We start from the raw sequence: 6636 nt of genomic DNA, 5'->3' as shown, positions 1-6636 counted from the left end.
CGGGTAAAACTTTTATATAATATATATATATATATATATATATATATATATATATATATATATATATAAAATGTATATGCACATAAAGTTATGAACAGTACATAGAGCCCGGGCAAAGCTGAGCTGAACTGCTAGTATATATATATATATATATATATATATATATATATATATATATATATATATATATATACAAAAATCTATAATATAAAACTGGGTGTGCGTGTGTGTCTGGTCACGAAAAGGCTCCTATATGGTTGACTATTTTAAAAGATTGATTATATGAATCAGGAATGGGGATGTTTGATCTGGCAGAACGGTGGTTCATTAAAATTGTGGGGTCTGCGTTCGCGCCTGGTCCACCAAGTATGGAAATAAAAAATTTAAAAAAAACAACGTTCACAAGTGTTTTTTATATAGATGTACATAATAATACTTTGATAAGTATGTGTTAACTTAAATAGGGATGGCATAATAAAATTGTGGAGTGTGTGTTCGCGCTTGGCCTCTATGGAATGGAAATAGGCACAAACTTTAATAAAGACTTTTCATATCTATCTGCGTAAGAATACTTTGATAATTATGTTTCACTTTTTGAGAAATATGGTATAATAAAATTATGGGTTTTCGTTCGCACCTAACCTCCATAGAATTGAAATATGTCACAAAGTTTAACAATGTTTTTTATATAGATCCACAGAATATTGTGATAATTGTTTCAGTGTGAACAGGTATGGTATAATAAATTATGGGGTTTATCTATTTTATTTTTACTTTCATAATATTTTGCTTTGGTTTTGATACCCTCAAATTCGAAACTATCTCTTTACAACGCTTCCTTTTCACAACCTATCATACTTTCATAAATCAGAGTCCATTTTCTGTAGGCTGTTTTTGAACTCAGTAAACGACGGGTACTTTTGCTAGTTTAGTAATTTAAATTTAATGACATGACATGATTAAATTTAAAATCTAGAAACTTTTATTATATGTAAAACAAAGAATTCATTTCAATTAGTATATCTCCTTAACTTATAGGTTTTTTTATGTCCACCCATCTCCTCAGAAGAGAAAATATTAGCAAATATTATAAATGGTTTGTAGCTAACTTGCTAAAAAACAATAAACATAGAAAATCATAATTAAAAGCTTTTAAGGTTTTAAAATATTATAGACCATTTATATATTGAAATTATATAATATATAATCATATATTGAAATTATATAATTAATTATATATATACACATATATATACATATACATATATATACATATACATATATATACATATACATAAATATATGTACATATATACATATATACATATATATACATATATACATATATATTCAAAGATCATATATATATATAAGACATTAAGAGGAGATAGATATATAAATACCTGCTCACATATATTTTTTCACGATAAAGCTTGAACCCAGAATTAGATAGACTCGAGCAATTGCATCGACAACGGACAACGTCAGACCCAAAGTTGGTTTCGATGTACAGCATCTCATCAGTGACGTGCTCCGACATAGGCGCGAACCTAGGTCGTCGCACGTATGAAGTGTTCAATACTGACGACCTAACCATATGGGCCACTGATGAGATACAGTACATCGAAACCCATTTCGGGTCGGGCGTTGTCCGTTGTCGATGCAACTGCTCGATTTTCTCTAATTCTGGGTTCTAGCTTTATCATGAAAAAGGGCATGTGAATGGGTATATATATATATATATATATATATATATATATATATATATATATATATATATATATACGAGCAAACAGTTAATAAAACATGTTAAAGACACTTTAAAAAGAGTTAAAAACATATTTAATCTGAAAAGGAAACACTTGGATAGTCCTTAATCCGCGGAGTTTCGAAGAAATTCCCTGTTTATTATATATATATATATATATATATATATATATATATATATATATATATATATATATATATATATATATATATTCAAAGATAATACACACACACACACACACACACACACACACACACACATATATATATATATATATATATATATATATATTTGTAATCAATATATAGTACAGTTTCGTTGTATCTCAACTCATTAGTGTGGCTGGACTAGCATCTCTGCAAAGCCGAGGATTGAACCTGTATCGACCTACGGGAGCGACGCTTGTAAATAACCTCAAGAAATGTCCATTTCAGACTTTACTACTGCTCACAGCGCTTGTTTACAAAGAAACAGCGAGCTTCGCATTTTTTCAGCCAATTAAGTGGTGGGTGAGATTATTTACGACATGCTCTACCCAAAGAGGGGGGCTTAATATGTATTTGTAGTCATCCGCATACAGTACCGTTTCGTTGTATCACATCTCATCAGTGCGACTAGATTACCACCTCTCCAAAGCCGAAGATTGAACCTAGAAACTCGTTGATAGCCGGCAATTCTACCCCATCGACCCACGGGAGCGGTGCCCGTAAATAATCTCAACAAATATCCATTTCAAACAAAAGCTATAAAATGAATCTAATGACCGCTTAATACGATAGTATTTTTCACTTCTTATGTTCATGTTTTTTTTTAATTATAACTATGAATTTTTAATGTGAAAGAATATTATCGCCTGAGGAGGTCTTTAGTTATTTATAACTATTAACTGATATATAATCATGACTAGCGTAGTGCAATGTTAATATACATAAATAAATGTGTGTATATATATATATATATATATATATTGTTGTAAAAAGATTAAGTCAGATAGATGCACATAAATATATGTATACATATGTGTTTGTGTGTGTGTGTGTGTGTGTGTGTGTGTGTGTCCTGAACTTTTTACAATAATGTTCCCCTTTTCTACTTTTCTATTGTTTTAATCTATTCACAATGAAAGGAAGCCAAACGAAACCGTAAAGAAATAAAAAGGCAAACGCTTTTCTGCATTTTATCTTTTTTTTTTTTAGTTGTTGTGCTAGCCCACCGCCATACCTTCTACTCCTTCCGTGGCAAATGGTTCCGTCTTCAAGAGGCGGATTCCACCATGATGCTTGCATAAACAGAGGTGGCATTTTCTGTGTTTTATTGTCGCGTTTGTTCGTTTAAAAATGCCGCATATTTTGCTTATGTGCACCGACTGAATGGGGATGAACTAAACAATACAGACGCACGCGTACACACTGGTTTCCGGGAGGCCTAGCAGCGGCGCTGCAAAAAGGACGCCACAACACAAGATACTGCTTAAGTGATAAACAGAGAAGGAAAAACGCGGTGCCAAACGGAGAGGCGGTTAATTGATCAAAAGACCTTTTTAATCACAGTCATTTTGTTCGTTTTGGGCACGTTTATTTTTATTATTATTTTTTTTTTTTCAAATAATATTTTTGTTCTTGTTTATAACTATTTTGGTATTATTAACGTATTGTTTTGTTCTAAGTTCACGTTTTTTTCTCCTTGGTTATAAATACGTCTTCGGATTTTAATGATGGCCGATCGGTTTGTCAGTCACGTTTTAGTTTATATAGTATTTTGACAACAAAAGTCACGGATGAATTAGACGCATTTTAAAATAGCAATTCCTATCTTTATTATCCTGAGTCCATTTCGATTCTTTTTCTTGTACGAATATGAAATGTTTCCCACTTTTACCTCCTATTTTTGAATTCTTTCTTTTCTTCTTCTTCTCCTTCTTCCGTTCCATTTTCTTCTTTGTTTTAATTTTCGTTTCCAATTTTCTTCCTTTATCTTTTTTCTCCCCTTTGCTTTTTGTCCTTCTATCCTTCTTTTCCTTTTTCGTCTTCTTCTTCGTCGTCGTCTCTTTTTACTTCTTTTCTTTCTTTTTTTTCTGTTTCTTCTTTTTTTTCTTTGTTTTATTTTTTTGCTTTTTTACGGTTCCCTTTTTCTTCTTCTTTGTTTCTTTCTCTACGACTTCAACTTCATATTTTTCTTTCTCGTCTTCCACGTTTTTTCCCCATTTTCCTTCGTCTTTTCTTCTTTTTCTTTTCTTTTCATGTTATTCTTCTTCTACCATTTCTCCCTCTTATGAAATGTATTCGTTCCCTTTTATTTGTCTTTCTATTCTTTTTAATGTTCTTTTCATAACAATGAGCAAAATCGTTTAGTATTTGATGTAGCATATCATTAAAGTTCACATTTTCGCATCAATCCTTGAAAAATGTATTGGTAATGATGCCTCACCATGTGATGTAAGGCGATTATTGTCTCTATTATTTTTATATACATCATTTTAAAACTTGTTTTAAAAGGAAACGAATTTGTCGGGTGACCCCCTAAACAAAAATGGTTATAAAACTGAGAATAAATCCATGTGATTAACTGTGGCATTTAGAATATATTTTCCAAAATTAATAATGCTCGGTTTGTTAGTTGAAGAGTTTATCTTGTACAAAGAAATATGTAGATATATAGAAGAGTACACGCATACACAAATTATATATATATATATGTATATATATTGGAGTCTGTCTTTGTGCCGGCAGAAAGAAACATCTAACGCATTGTTTCTCTTTGGGGAACTTTGAATCTTTTCTCCGTTTTTTTTTCCTCGTTGTCCCAATATTTTAATCGTTTTTTAAACGTTAATAAACTTTATTTTAGTGTCCACGTATTTTTGGCACATTCAATAGTTCCCCATCAGAACTCTTTACTTTCGACATAGTATTATTATTTTTACGCTATTGATTTTCTCCTGATGAGATGAGAGCTCTCGAGAAACTTCCGCCCATATATTTAAAACTATATATATATATATGTATATATCTATATATATATATATATATATATATATAAGTTTTATTTTTTATTACCGTATCTTTTTGTTAAGTTACATTATTATTTCAGCTACCCGGCCGTTTTATTGGCCGTCTGTAGCTTCCTCAGACTTTTTACAGAAAAAGTCTGAGGAAGCTACAGACGGCCAAAAAGAAACGGTCGGGTAGAAATATATATGACAATTAAGCTATACAGAATATTCCGCGTTTCATTTTCGTGAGAATTCGTCACACGAATTCTCACGTGAATGAAACGTGGAATATTCTGTGTAGCTTAATTGCTATATATAATTTTTTAACTTAATACACACACACACACGCATATATATATATGTATATATATATATATATATATATATATATATATATATATATATATATATACACACACCTCCCAGGGTCTCCGGCCACAATAGGTTGTATTGTACATTGCATTGCACAGAATCTATGATTGATTTTATAAAATTATTTTTATGTAATGACTTGAATTAAAGATTAAAATGAAGTTATAATTTATCAAGTGCGCTCTAAACATGTGTTCATTTCAAGCGGAGCTTTGTCTTATGAAAGAACCTATTCGTTATTTTATTTCGTGTGTAGTAATAAAACTTGTAAAAAGGCGTTTGCAATGCATTGTACAGAATCTATGATTGATTTTATAAAATTATTTTCATGTAATGACTTGAATTAAAGATTAAAATGAAAAAAATGACTTTTCTTTCTTTAATTAGATTTTGTTTTATTATTGATTTTCGATACTTATCTAAGTCATTCCGATACAAAACATATATGAGAACACTTTCGGATGCAAAGCATATTACGTGAATGTTTTAAAAATCGGCCGAAACATTTCAGATTCATAGGGAACGAACTCGCACACAGGCAAAATACCTTTTATATATATATATATATATATATATATATATATATATATATATATATTTTATGTATTTAAATTTCATGATTTAAAAACGTTAATCCTAAAATATGGGATTTTTACTGTTTAGAAACAAAGAATACAATTGAATAAATCTATTTCCTTACCCCATGAATTTTAGATGCTTAATCATCACCTCAGAGGAAAAATAATAGTAATTTTTTTTATTGTTTGCACCTTATTTGCTAAAAGCAATGAATATAAAAAAATCAAATTATTAAAACATTTTAGATACATAGAATAAGAGAAAATGGCTATTGAGCTAGAAAAAGGATATTGTACTTTAAATCCAAAATGAATATTAAATCCTGAAATGGAAATTCCTAGTAGTAAGGAGGTAAATTGATCCACGGAATCACTGGATTTGCATACCAGTAGATATATTTCATTTCATTATTCTGAAGTATATATATATATATATATATATATATATATAATGATTTACTATATTAATTATCAAATACCTGCAGACACTGTGCTTCATCCCTTCGGGAATCATCAGTGCAGGTGTCAGGATTAACACCAGTCGATAGATTCGAACCCGGTGGCAGAAGCCATCTAACCCCTTCGGCTACCGTTAACCGCGGCGAGAAACGCTGTTGAATTTTAAACCTCTATTTTTTAAAATGCTTTTTAACGCCTGTCAGAGTGAGTTAATCATTATATGATGCTAAATTGACCGACTTTACAACTTTTTAACTGAAAGTGCTCAACGATAAAAAACGAGTTTTATATATGTATATATATATATATATATATATATATATATATATATATGCATATACCAGTAAGGAGACCACCTTGGTTGGGTTTGACAAGGATTAACGAATGCTCTACACTCCCAAATTTTTAATGTTATTCAAATCGATTTCTTGCATGCAATAGTTAGGGACCAACCGCTGTGTATCAGG

The sequence above is a fragment of the Euprymna scolopes genome, chromosome 5 (assembly GCF_053919585.1).
Source record: "Euprymna scolopes isolate OS-2025 chromosome 5, ASM5391958v1, whole genome shotgun sequence".
Lineage (NCBI taxonomy): Eukaryota > Metazoa > Mollusca > Cephalopoda > Sepiida > Sepiolidae > Euprymna > Euprymna scolopes.
Note: the sequence above shows the minus strand (reverse complement) of the source record.